The sequence below is a fragment of the Ranitomeya imitator genome, chromosome 9, assembly GCF_032444005.1.
Source record: "Ranitomeya imitator isolate aRanImi1 chromosome 9, aRanImi1.pri, whole genome shotgun sequence".
Lineage (NCBI taxonomy): Eukaryota > Metazoa > Chordata > Amphibia > Anura > Dendrobatidae > Ranitomeya > Ranitomeya imitator.
The window spans coordinates 35,319,396-35,333,751 of record NC_091290.1 but is presented as its reverse complement, the minus strand read 5'-3'; the positions used below and the strand labels follow the sequence as shown (position 1 = coordinate 35,333,751).

The window sequence follows — 14,356 nt, the reverse complement described above, 5'->3', positions numbered from 1 at the left end:
ATTATTTATACACTGCCACTATTTACAGTGCTGCGGAGGAGACGGACTTCCTCTGTTGTCGGGAATCGCACTGCACTCGGGTGATATCCGGTGGAGGAGCTGTGACGTAACATCTGCCATTATCCCGACGGGTCAGCGGAAGGGTGAGACTCTGTAATGTGCACCATCTTGGGGAATTTAGCTGAGACTATTCTGTGTGTTCTCTTCCTGTTTTGTGGTACAATAAAGCATTGCCACACTGTTTTACACTCACCCTGTGTTGTCTGAGTAGTGTTACGCCCACGTTAAAGGGAGAGCGGTACAATCCCTGGTCCATGCAGTTTCGGCTAGCAGACCTGGGCGCCTGCCGACCCCCATGTCTCCACAGACAGAGGTGGATGTGAGATGGATGTGCCATGGACAGAGGTGGATGTGCCATGGACAAAGGTGGTTGTGCCATGGACAGAGATAGATGTGCCATGGACAGAGGTGGATGTGTCATGGACAGAGATGGATGTACCATGGACAGAGGTGGATGTGCAATGGGCAGAGATGGGTGTGCCATGGACACAGGTGGATGTGTGAAGGACAGAGATGGATGTGCCATGGACAGAGGTGGATGTGCCATGGACAAAGGTGGTTGTGCCATGGACAGAGATGGATGTGCCATGGACAGAGGTGGATGTGTGATGGACAGAGACGGATGTGCGATGGAAAAAGGTGGATGTGTGATGGACAGAGGTGGATGTGCCATGAACAGAGGTGGATGTGTCATGGATAGATGTGGATGTGCCATGGATAGATGTGGATGTGCCATGGACAGAGGTGGTTGTGCCATGGACAGAGGTGGATGTGCCATGAACAGAGGTGGATGTGTCATGGATAGATGTGGATGTGCCATGGATAGATGTGGATGTGCCATGGACAGAGGTGGATGTGTGATGGACAGAGACGGATGTGCGATGGACAAAGGTGGATGTGCGATGGACACAGGTAGATGTGCGATGGACAGAGGTGGATGTGTGATGGACAGAGGTGGATGTGTGATGGACAGAGACAGATGTGCGATGGACAAAGGTGGATGTGCGATGGACAAAGGTGGATGTGCGATGGACAGAGAGGGATGTGCGATGGACAGAGAGGGATGTGCGATGGACAGAGATGGATGTGCCATGGACAGAGGTGGATGTGCCAAGGACAGAGGTGGATGTGCCATGGACAGAGGTGGATGTGCTATGGACAGAGGTGGATGTGCCATGGACAGAGGTGGATGTGCTATGGACAGAGGTGGATGTGCTATGGACAGAGGTGTATGTGCCATGGACAGAGGTGGATGTGCCATGGACAGAGGTGGATGTGCCATGGACAGAGGTGGATGTGCCATGCACAGAGGTGGATGTGCCAAGGACAGAGATGGATGTGCCATGGACAGAGATGGATGTGCTATGGACAGAGGTGGATGTGCGATGGACAGAGGTGGATGTGCCATGGACAGAGGTGGATGTACCATGGACAGAGGTGGATGTGCCATGGACAGAGGTGGATGTGCCATGGACAGAGGTGGATGTGTCATGGACAGAGAGGGATGTGTCATGGACAGAGGTGGATGTGCCATGGACAGGGGTGGATGTGCTATGGACAGAGGTGGATGTGCGATTGACAGAGGTGGATGTGCCATGGACAGAGGTGGATGTACCATGGACAGAGGTGGATGTGCCATGGACAGAGGTGGATGTGCCATGGACAGAGGTGGATGTGTCATGGACAGAGAGGGATGTGTCATGGACAGAGGTGGATGTGCGATGGAGAGAGGGATGTGTGATGGACAGAGAGGGATGTGTGATGGACAGAGAGGGATGTGCCATGGACAGAGGTGGATGTACCATGGATGTGACAGGGTGAGTCAGAAGCAGATGCGCCAATGTCACCAGGAAAGGTATCAGATAAATTGGTCTAGTAGTAGCAATTGTGTAAAATAGCCAATCAGGAGGCAGTTTCCTTGAAATCTTTTTCCACACCACATCAGTTGAAATGTCTGTACATCTTTGCACTTTTTCAGAATTTACAGGAAATAGTTTTTCCAGGCCAGTCCCATTCATCTTCCTCCTTGTTCGATATGTAAGAGCCTTTGCTTAAACTTTACTCTCTCTGTTCCCTTTTGAGATTTTTGCTTTCTGTTTTTGGACCCCGTCAGTGCATTTCTTGAGAAACGTACAACTTCTCAATAATTTGTGTGATTGTATAGAATCATTGCTAACCTGTATGAAAAAAACAAGAAAATAAATTATTTTTGTTCCTTCAATTTTGGTCTACACTGGAGAAGTGGTCTGTTACTGCAAAAAAAAAAAAAAAAGAATTCCAACAACCAAGATAAAAAAAAAAGACATATTTGGTTGATAAGGCATTAGCCTTGCATGATGACCTGCTAAAACCCTCCCCAAACGGCATTAAAGGGGATTTCTAGTTATTATTTTCATATGCTTCCAAATAATAAACTCAGCAGTTAGTCATTCACCCTCCCGTGCTCCTGTCATGCCGCTGCTCCCCAATTTTATTGGGCGCACATGACCGCAGTAGCCAATCACTGGGCTCAGAGACTTGACAAAGGCAGCTATTGGCTGTATCGGTCACATGCAATGTAATCATCACATCGCCAATGAAGCCTGTCAAGAAGGTCCAGGGGCAGCAGGTGAGAGGCATTGATGGATTTGCAAAGGGAAAATAACTCTGATTTTATTATTTTTTCTCTAGAGCAAGCTAACAAGCATAAAAAAATGAAAATGGAATAACTCTTCAATTTTAAATAGGTTTCAAAAGTAACAATTTCTGCAAAATTCAACACTAAATTTTGCATAATACGTCCAGCTCCCGCTGCTTATGCCATAACAAAATCCCTGCACCATCACATGTGAATATGGTGGTATGACGTACAGCTGGGGAGGCCTCTCAGATACACTCTTTTGCTGTTGAAACAGTAAAAAAAAAATAAAAACACTTGTCGCGCATAATTTCTACAGTGCTTATGACAGTGACGGTAATTAGGAAGAAGCCTCTTTGCGGCAGTGTTGCCGATAATGTGAAAGTATACATGTAGGATTGTTATAGCTACACAATTTAGCTGTCTACCAGCATTGTCAGATAACGGTCTGTGGCTTCACTAATTACAGGCATGAACTTACATTATGGAACCATTAGTTGTCACATTTGTCTGGGTTCACACAAGGACACAAAGCAGAGATTTTCGTATAAATTGTTTAGGAACTGGTAAAATGATTGAGCATGTTATAAGCACAAAAAATGCCCAGGCAAAATGTTAACTATGTAAAAGATAAGACGTGGTCAGCAAAATCAAGGTTATGAGGGGCAGGGTCCAAAATACTGCTGTATGCAGCCGTGTCTACAAGACTAGGGAGTTACCCACCACTCCTTGTGGGCTATCTGCACAAAAGCTGTTCCACTCAGCATGTCCACATGGACATTTCCTCTCTGAACCCTGTTCACACAGGTAATATACAGATGATCAGGTTTTTAAATACATCAGATAGGGATTGCATACATCAGTTAGGACTGCTCTATATGAGTATACCTTGACGTTTGGCGGAGCATGTTCCTACAGACTTGTTCACTGTGCAAGTAGCCCTTGTGTTCCTGTTTCCATGTATGCAGCCGATGTAGCCGCACCTGAGCCCGGAGGTGGAATAGAGCCTATGCCAACTGTGTAGCGGCAGCAAATAAGAGCAATCTGGCCTACAGTTCGGGGCATGACACTCCGGGGAACCCATGGGCAGAGAGCGTCCCAGCATCTGTGCTGTCTACAGTAGAAAATATCAGCGAAGCTGGTGGAAACCATCCTCAACTTCATGCCCAGTGCTTTCTCTGTTATTCAGACAGTGCAATGACGTCATAATGAGGCCAGCATAATTTAGAAAGTACCTGGCCAGAAGAGAAAGAAAGCGGCGGTGCAAAGCATCATCTTGAGCGGTGAGTGATTTTTTTTTTTTTAAACAAAATGGTGGATGCATGATGGGAACAGAGGAGCTCTGTATAAAGTGTATAGTGTCAGTGTACAAGTAATACACTGACTCACCGGTAATGTATCTAGCTGAAGTCCATCATCTTTGCTTTTCTTTTTCATGCAGCGCAAGACCGCCATCCTTTCACTTCTTCCTGCCAGAGCTCGTCTCTGCATAAAATAACACATATATCACTAATCCCACATCATTACACGTGGGAAGAAGAAGCGATCCCATAAAATTAAAACTAATATTTATTAAATAATTATTTTAAAAATAACACAATAATAAAGCAAAATATATCGTAGGGGACACCATATTACAAGGCTGTAACTATAATGATGAATACTGAATAGTCGCCAAACAACATGAGTAAATATCTAGACTGATACAATGGAGGAATGTTGCAACATATACCAACAATTAGCAATATCACAGCAAAAAGCCGAAGCATGAAGTTATAATATATTCGCTGCCTATATAACCTAGGCCTTGGAAAGATTAGTGCTTGCTCACTTAAGACCGAGGGTCAATGCTTTTATTGATCCCCTTCAGTTTGCTTACCGAAATAGATTGGGGGTGGATGATGCTATTCTTTCTCTGTTACATAGGGTACATTCATTTCTGGAGATTGACGGAACCACGGTGCGAGCGATGTTCTTCGATTTCTCGAGTGCATTTAACTCCCTGCAGCCACTTTTACTACACAAAAAGATGACTGATATGAAGGTTGAGGAGGGGATGAGAAATTGGATAACTGACTACCTATCAGATCGGCCACAGTTTGTACAGATGGGAGCAGTGGTGTCAAGCAGATTATTGAGCAGTGTAGGTGCCCCCCAGGGAACGGTGCTTGCGCCCTTTCTATTCACACTGTATATTTCAGACTTTCAGTATAAATCTGAACTTTGCCACCTTCAAAAATTTTCGGATGACTCTGTGGTTGTGGGATGCATTAGGGGAGATCAGGGGGATGAGGAATATAGAAGGGTGGTGTCGAATTTCGTGGATTGGTGCAATGGTAACTATCTGCAACTAAATGTTAAGAAAACTAAGAAGTTGGTGGCCAACTATAGCAGGATTAAGTTGGAATGCTTACCGATCACTATTGCTGGTCAGGAGGTAGAGCAGGTGGAGAGTTACAAATATTTGGGGGTCCATTTGGATAGCGAACTGGACTGGAGATGCCACTCAGAGTTTGTCTACAAGAAGGGGATGAGCAGATTGTATTTCCTAAGGAAACTGAGGTCTTTTAATGTGTGCAGCAAAATGTTAGAAATGTTCTACCAATCTGTGGTGGCAAGTGCCATCTTTTTTGCAATCACGTGCTGGGGTAGTAGTGTGCGGGCCTCTGATGCTAATAAGCTGAATAAGATTATCAAGAAGGCAAGTTCTGCTGTGGGCTGCAATCTGGACTCTCTTGGGAAGGTAGTGGAGAAAAGAACTCTGAGAAAGTGTATGGCGATTATGAACAATAATGCACATCCATTATATGAGCTATTCATGAGACAGAAGAGCACCTTCAGTAACCGGCTAATACTTCTGAGGTGTAAGAAGGAAAAATATAGGAAATAGTTTGTGCCAACTGCTATGGGAATGTACAACAATAACACTAGGGTTAAACCACCAAGGTGAATGTCTACTTATTTCTCTACATTTCAGTTCACTCGTTGTGTATGTCCTATTCTAATGTATAATCTTCTTCTGTCAACAAACTGTCATGTCAACTATGTAATTCCTTTATGATTTTTATGTTTTAAGTCGTGCTGCTGTGATACCATAATTTCCCACGGGATCAATAAAGTGTATCGTATCGTATCGTATAACAATTAAAATACTCAGCACAGTGGCTTAAACCTAGGCAGCAACATTAATAAAGATATACAGTTAGGTCCATATATATTTGGACAGAGACAACATTTTTCTAATTTTGGTTATAGACAATACCACAATGAATTTTAAGCAAAACAATTCAGATGCAGTTGAAGTTCAGACTTTCAGCTTTTATGTGAAGGTATCCACATTAAAATTGGATGAAGGGTTTAGGAGTTTCAGCTCCTTAACATGTGCCACCCTGTTTTTAAAGGGACCAAAAGTAATTGGACAATTGACTCCAAGGCTATTTGATGGACAGGTGTGGGCAATCCCTTCGTTATGTCATTCTCAATTAAGCAGATAAAAGGCCTGGAGTTGATTTGAGGTGTGGTGCTTGCATTTGGAAGGTTTTGCTGTGAAGTAAACATGCGGTCAAAGGAGCTTTCCATGCAGGTGAAACAAGCCATCCTTAAGCTGCGAAAACAGAAAAAAACCCATCCGAGAAATTGCTACAATATTAGGAGTGGCAAAATCTACAGTTTGGTACATCCTGAGAAAGAAAGAAAGCACTGGAGAACTCACCAATGCAAAAAGACCTGGGCGCCCACGGAAGACAACAGTGGTGGATAATCGCAGAATAATCTCCATAGTGAAGAGAAACCCCTTCACAACAGCCAACCAAGTGACCAACACTCTCCAGGAGGTCGGCGTATCAATATCCAAATCTACCATAAAGAGAAGACTGCATGAAAGGAAATACAGAGGGTTCACTGCACGGTGCAAACCACTCATAAGCATCAAGAATAAAAAGGCTAGACTGGACTTTGCTAAAAACATCTAAAAAAGCCAGCATAGTTCTGGAAGAACATTCTTACGACAGATGAAACCAAGATCAACCTCTACCAGAATGATGGAAAGAGAAAAGTATGGCGAAGGCGTGGTACAGCTCATGATCCAAAACATACCACATCATCTGTAACACCCGGCGGAGGCAGTGTGATGGCTTGGGCATGCATGGCTGCCAGTGGCACTGGGTCACTAGTGTTTATTGATGATGTGACACAGGACAGAAGCAGCCAAATGAATTCTGAGGTATTCAGAGCCGCCATACTGTGTGCTCAGATCCAGCCAAATGCAGCCAAACTGATTGGTCATCGTTTCATACTGCAGATGGACAATGACCCAAATCATAAAGCCAAAGCAACCCAGGAGTTTATTAAAGCAAAGAAGTGGAATATTCCGGAATGGCCAAGTCAGTCACCTGATCTCAACCCAACTGAGCAGCATTTCACTTGTTAAAGACTAAACTTCAGACAGAAAGGCCACAAACAAGCAGCAACTGAAAACCACCGCAGTGAAGGCCTGGCAGAGCATCAAAAAGGAGTAAACACAGCATCTGGTGATGTCCATGAGTTCAAGACTTCAGGCAGTCATTGCCAACAAAAAGTTTTCAACCAAGTACTAAAAATGAACATTTTATTTAAAATTATTTAATCTGTGCAATTACTTTTGGTCTCTTTAAAAACAGGGTGGCACATGTTGAGGAGCTGAAACTCCTAAACCCTTCATCCAATTTTAATGTGGATACCCTCAAATGAAAGCTGAAAGTCTGAACTTCAACTGCATCTTAATTGTTGTTTAAAATTCATTGTGGTAATGTCTATAACCAAAATTAGAAAAATGTTGTTTCTGTCCAAATATATATGGACCTAACTGTATGTGACCAGAGATATCCGTCACAGTAAACACAGCGTGAATACCTGAATACGTGAATACGTGAATACCTATAACATGTCTGTGATGAGGGAACAGCCGCCATCTTGGAACAGGCATGCTATCAGATTGGCGTGACTCCATTTTGTCTCCTGGACACAGGAGTGCTCCTGGCCCCCACCTTTGCTAATGAATAGAGTTCCTATTAGTATGCTAACGGGCTGAGCTCAGTGTAAACTGTAGACGGTAGTTCAAAGCCCCATGAGGAAACCACGCCACCAGGGGGCTTGGAAATGCTTGGGGGCTTAATTAAAACACGCATGCCAAGTGGCCACTGGATACACATCTATTATGGCAGCCCAGCCAAACCGTCTCCAACATGGAATTGTGAATTATGGACGCATCGTCCGAGGTACAGGCTCATAAAAAATATTCTCATTACCCTAAAGAAATTGTACATCCAACAGTGTGACTCCCGTGACGGTGGAAGGTCTGAAACCCGAGATATAGGGATCAGCCTCCCACAGGGACCGAATGGGTCCAGGTTTGATCCCAGTACGACCGGCAGAACAAACCACAGGCGCTGGTACTGCCCGTGTGCTGATCCAATCATCCTGAGAGAAGTTATCCCATTTATTAGATATTGGAATAAATCTTGCAGGGAGACAGAGGGGGTGGAGATTGCTAAGCCCCCCAGCTGCAGGCAGGGGGGCTCAGCCAGGTATAAGAAGAAGCTGAGGTCACTGGGAGGCACTCACTCCACAGAAGAAGATGATGATGATGACATCTTAAGGAACAGGGTATGCCAGCCAGAGGGGAGCAAGCACATGCTTTCTGGGGGCTGCCCGGCAACTAAGTTTTTGGACCTGCGGAATGCTATGCCCCCCGGCTTCCACAAGCGACCTTCGACCTGGTAAATTGACCTCCAGCTTTATACCTTTAAGCCTTGTATTATTGTTGTTATATTGTACTCTGACTGTAACTCTTGATATATTGTGATTGTATATTTCTTGTAATTATCTAGTGCGCCCTTAAGGCAATTAAATCATAAATTAATTTTGGGCTGATCCTTTTACTCTGATTGCGAATCTTAGAATACCCAGGGTGGGTAACAGGGCAGTCTCCCCGGCGGCCATTTGCTCTAGGTGCAGTCCCTTTACTGACCTGAGAGACAAAGGGGGCGCCGGAGAGCTGGACCTGTGTAGTGACGTCACGGATTGGTGACGTGGGAGGAAGGGGTAATCCTTCACAGTGGTGGCAGCGGTGGGTCCAGGAGTTCGAGGCTGGCTGCACTGGGCTATGTCAATTGGGTGTCTGCACTAAGTTAAGCAATTAATAAGGTGGCTGTTGAGAAGAGAGAGCTGCTGAGCGGGCAGCGGAGCAAGCAGCGGCAGAGAGAGCAGCGGAGCGCCAGCACCGACTGGAGATGGCTCAACGCGGGCTCCCGCTGGACGCCCCAGCACCGCCAGAGTCCAGGGTTTCCAAAGTCCGGGCCGAGGACTTCCCTCTGCTTGAGAAGGATGGAGACCTGGATTCCTTCTTGCTGGCCTTTGAAAGGACCTGCCTTCAACACCATCTGGCCCCGGATCAGTGGGCAAGATACCTGACCCCCCGTTTGAGGGGTAAGTCCCTGGAAGTTTTGGGGGACTTACCTGCCGGGGCGGAGCAGGACTACAGCAGCATCAAGCGGGCCCTGATCCAGCACTACAACCTCACCCCAGAGTCTTACCGCAAGAAGTTCCGGAGCCTGCAGCGGGGCCCAAAGGACACCTGGACCGACCACATGCGGGCGTTGCTGAGAGCTGCAGAGCACTGGACCTCGGGTCTAGCGCTCACCACCCGCCAGGAGGTCCAGGAACTGTTCGTCATGGAGCAGTTCTTGTGGAACTGCCCAGAGGACCTCCAGCAGTTCCTCCGTGACCGGAAACCGAAGGGGCTTCTGCTACAGCCGCCCTGGCAGATGAGTATGCCAATAACAGGGCGCCTGAGCCGAAGAAGCCTGCCAGCAGCACCTGGAGAGGGGGTAAGCCCAATCCTGCCCCTGTTTCCCCAGCCCCCAGAGTGCAAGGGGTGTACCCCCCTGCTGCCCTCTCCAGGCCAGGCGCAGAACCCAGACGTTGTCATCACTGCAACCAGCTGGGGCACTTCAAGACAGCATGTCCCCAGCGTCTTAAGGCCCCATCCATGTCCCCGAAACCGTCCACTGTTTTATGTGTGGGAGGGGGTGGTGGGAGGTCCCTGGACAATTACCAACCCGTCACTATCGGCCGCTCAGCGGTCATGGGACTGCGGGACACAGGCGCTGAACGAACCCTAGTACGTCCTGAGGTGGTGTCCCCTCAAGACTTGGTACCGGGGAAAACCCTTTCCGTCTCCGGAATTGGAGGCGTGGAACCGGCGCTGCCTGTCGCAAAGGTGTTTTTGGACTGGGGCGCCGGGAGGGGAATGCGGGAGGTGGGAGTAACGTCAAATATTCCTGCTAATGTATTACTTGGGACCGATTTGGGGCGGCTAGTGTCTCAGTATGTGGCCACTGAACCCCCAAGTTCGGCTCCCCAAGAATGTCATGACTCCACTGTGAATGTTGATGTGTTGAATGTGCCTCCAATAGTGGGGGAGGGAGTGAAACCTGAGGATACTCCATACACTGACACCACACACACAGGGCTCACAGTGAGGACAGGTGAGGAGACTGTAGGGGAGAGCTCAGAGGCGGAGGGAGGGGCTGCTATGGGCAGTGTAGGGCCCCTAAGTGAATCCCGCCTGCTGAGTCTAGGACCCCTGCAGGAAGAGGAACAGGCCATGGGGGGAGGAGGCGTCCCGGGAGAGGAGCCACCAGGTAAGACCCCAGGGCAGGAGTTCCCCACCCCCGGGATGTCAGGAGGGCAGGAAAGTCTGCCTGACCCGGCGACTTGGTCAGGGGCCGGGGGGAAGCAGGTGCTACCCATGGGCACAGCGGTCGTGGCCGCTGTCACCCGGAGTGGGAGCGCCGGAGCCCAAGGAGCCTTGCAGAGGTCCGACGGCTTCCCCCTCTCTGACCAAGTGGCTGCCGAGTCAGACAGCGGCCAGGAGACAGATCCCGGGGAGCTGACAGCGGATGTGGCGGTGTCGTCCATTCTCGCCACATCGAGTCAGGGATTTCAGGCAGCGTTGGAAGCCGACGCTAGCCTGAAAGCTCTTAAGGAGCAGGCGGCACAGCCTCCCGGGGAGTCAGACCACGAGCAGGTGGTCTGGGACCAGGGACGGCTGTACCGGGTAACGGTCCAGCAGGGTTCACCGGAGGCGTGGCCCAGGGACCGACAGTTAGAGGCAGCCTCTGAGAGAGAGAGAGAAGGAGGAGGGGGCAGAGGCAGCCTCAGAGAGAGAGGGGAGGGGGCAGAGACAGCCTCAGAGAGAGAGGGAGGAGGAGGCAGAGACAGCCTCAGAGAGAGAGAGAGGAGGGGGCAGAAACAGCCTCAGAGAAAGAAGGAGGAGGGGGCAGAGACAGCCTCAGAGAGAGAGAGGAGGGGGCGGAGACAGCCTCAGAGAGAGACAGAGGAGGAGGCGGAGACAGCCTCAGGAAGAGAGGGGAGGAGGCAGAGACAGCCTCAGGAAGAGGAGGAGGGGGCAGAGACAGCCTCAGAGAGAGAGAGGAGGAGGCAGAGACAGCCTCAGAGAGAGGAGGAGGGGGCAGAGACAGCCTCAGAGAGAGAAAGGATGAGGCAGAGACAGCCTCAGAGAGAGACAGGGGAGGAGACAGCCTCAGAGAGAGAAAGGAGGAGGCAGGGACAGCCTCAGAGAGAGAAGGAGGAGGGGGCAGAGACAGCCTCAGAGAGAGAAAGGATGAGGCAGAGACAGCCTCAGAGAGAGACAGAGGAGGAGGCGGAGACAGCCTCAGGAAGAGAGGGGAGGAGGCAGAGCCAGCCACAGAGAGAGACAGGGGAGGAGACAGCCTCAGAGAGAGAAAGGAGGAGGCAGGGACAGCCTCAGAGAGAGAAGGAGGAGGGGGCAGAGACAGCCTCAGAGAGAGAGAGGAGGGGGCAGAGACAGCCTCAGAGAAAGAAGGAGGAGGGGGCAGAGACAGCCTCAGAGAGAGAGAGGAGGGGGCGGAGACAGCCTCGGAGAGAGACAGGGGGGGAGACAGAGTCAGCCTCAGAGAGAGGAGGGGGCAGAGACAGCCTCAGAGAGAGACAGGGAAGGAGGCAGAGACAGCCTCAGAAAGAGGGGAGAGGCAGAGACAGCCTCAGAGAGAGAGAGAGGAGGGACAGAGTCAGCCTCAGAGAGGAGGAGGCAGGGACAGGCTCAGGGAGAAAGTGGCAGAGACCATGGTAATGCTGATGGGTTGTCCCGGCAAGGAGAAGGTGTGGAAGGGCGCATGGGGGAACACAGGAATGTGATGCCCCCTAGCGCCCTCTAAAGCAGGGAGGTGTGATGAGGGAACAGCCGCCATCTTGGAACAGGCATGCTATCAGATTGGCGTGACTCCATTTTGTCTCCTGGACACAGGAGTGCTCCTGGCCCCCACCTTTGCTAATGAATAGAGTTCCTATTAGTATGCTAACGGACTGAGCTCAGTGTAAACTGTAGACGGTAGTTCAAAGCCCCATGAGGAAACCACGCCACCAGGGGGCTTGGAAATGCTTGGGGGCTTAATTAAAACACGCATGCCAAGTGGCCACTGGATACACATCTATTATGGCAGCCCAGCCAAACCGTCTCCAACATGGAATTGTGAATTATGGACGCATCGTCCGAGGTACAGGCTCATAAAAAATATTCTCATTACCCTAAAGAAATTGTACATCCAACAGTGTGACTCCCGTGACGGTGGAAGGTCTGAAACCCGAGATATAGGGATCAGCCTCCCACAGGGACCGAATGGGTCCAGGTTTGATCCCAGTACGACCGGCAGAACAAACCACAGGCGCTGGTACTGCCCGTGTGCTGATCCGATCATCCTGAGAGAAGTTATCCCATTTATTAGATATTGGAATAAATCTTGCAGGGAGACAGAGGGGGTGGAGATTGCTAAGCCCCCCAGCTGCAGGCAGGGGGGCTCAGCCAGGTATAAGAAGAAGCTGAGGTCACTGGGAGGCACTCACTCCACAGAAGAAGATGATGATGATGACATCTTAAGGAACAGGGTATGCCAGCCAGAGGGGAGCAAGCACATGCTTTCTGGGGGCTGCCCGGCAACTAAGTTTTTGGACCTGCGGAATGCTATGCCCCCCGGCTTCCACAAGCGACCTTCGACCTGGTAAATTGACCTCCAGCTTTATACCTTTAAGCCTTGTATTATTGTTGTTATATTGTACTCTGACTGTAACTCTTGATATATTGTGATTGTATATTTCTTGTAATTATCTAGTGCGCCCTTAAGGCAATTAAATCATAAATTAATTTTGGGCTGATCCTTTTACTCTGATTGCGAATCTTAGAATACCCAGGGTGGGTAACAGGGCAGTCTCCCCGGCGGCCATTTGCTCTAGGTGCAGTCCCTTTACTGACCTGAGAGACAAAGGGGGCGCCGGAGAGCTGGACCTGTGTAGTGACGTCACGGATTGGTGACGTGGGAGGAAGGGGTAATCCTTCACAATGTCAATGCTTGTCATGATTAAGGGAGCTTAGTCTCCAGAAACGCGTTGAGATTCTTACCCATATGGTTTATGCCAAAGTTTGTATCCTCCATATTTAAGTATTTGAATAAAGAAAACTTTTTTTCACGGATTCGGTGAAGCTGGACATTTTCTTCTTTCAAAAAATACTAGGCCTGGCTGCACCCTGAAAAATGAAGTGCAAAAAACATATATATAAATAATATATGAGGTAGTGGTCAATATTTTGGCCAAGAAATGTAAACTCGCAACCCACGTCAACGATGCTCATGCTTGTGAGTCCTTATGCTAAGCTTCATAGAAAAAAAATCACAAAGAAGACTAAAAATCCTTCAAAAATTCAAGAATTTTTTTATTTAAGTAGAGTGAAAAAATTGGAACATTTGTAAGAAATTTTGTTTTCACTTTTGTCACCATTTTCTTAGACCCGTAACGTTTTCACTTTTCGGGATCTGGGGCTGAGTGAGGGCTTATTTCTAGTGCCCTGAGCTGATGTTTCTACTGATGCCATTTTGGGGTAGATACAATGTTTTGATCGCCTCTTGTTGCATTTTATAGCAATGTGTCAGCAGCCAAAAACACGCAATTCTTGCATTTTGATTTTTTTCTCATTACGCCGTTTACTAATTGGATTAATTTATTTTAGATTTTGATAGATTGGACAATTATGAACACAGCGATACCAAATATGTGTATTTTTCATTTTTTTTCATTGTTTTATTTTCAATGGAGCAAAAAGGGGGCGATTTGAACTTTTGTGTTTTTTTATTTTTCATATTTTTATAAACCTTTTTTTTTAACTTTTCTCTGTATTTAATAGTCCCGTATGGAGACTTAAAGCGGAAATCATCTGATCGCCTATGCTACATATAGCAGCGCTTCAGTCCTGCTTTGTATAGCAGAAATGACAATCTCCTATGAACGCTGGCCATGGGTCGGCGTTCACTGGAGGATCATAATGACAGGCACGGGGTCATCAGCAGACCCCTCAGCTGTGATGACAGCTATTGGCGCCCCTTGATTTGAGAGTCCTCAGTGGTTGATCCTTTTAATGGCTAACTGAAAAGATGGTAATAAATTGCAAGTTTTCGAGACTACTCAGGTCTCTTCATCAGGTGTAGAATAACCCAAAATCTGAAGAGTCACATTTATGTACAACAGCACACAGGAACAATGCAATAGATAAGACAAGTGATGTGAAGCAGAACTATCAGTATGGGAAGGGGAGAAACAGTTGTGGCC

At 48.0% G+C, this 14,356-nt stretch overlaps 1 long non-coding RNA gene across 1 annotated transcript; it reads right to left on the bottom strand.

The window, feature by feature from the left end:
- Nucleotides 1–1,646: 1,646 nt before the first annotated feature.
- On the bottom strand, nt 1,647–13,274 carry LOC138649323 (uncharacterized). Its single transcript, XR_011315289.1, has 3 exons — nt 13,155–13,274; nt 4,067–4,162; nt 1,647–2,237 (listed from the first exon to the last, which is right to left on the bottom strand). It is a non-coding gene; the product is annotated as an uncharacterized lncRNA (long non-coding RNA).
- Between the last annotated feature and the right edge of the window lie 1,082 nt (nt 13,275–14,356).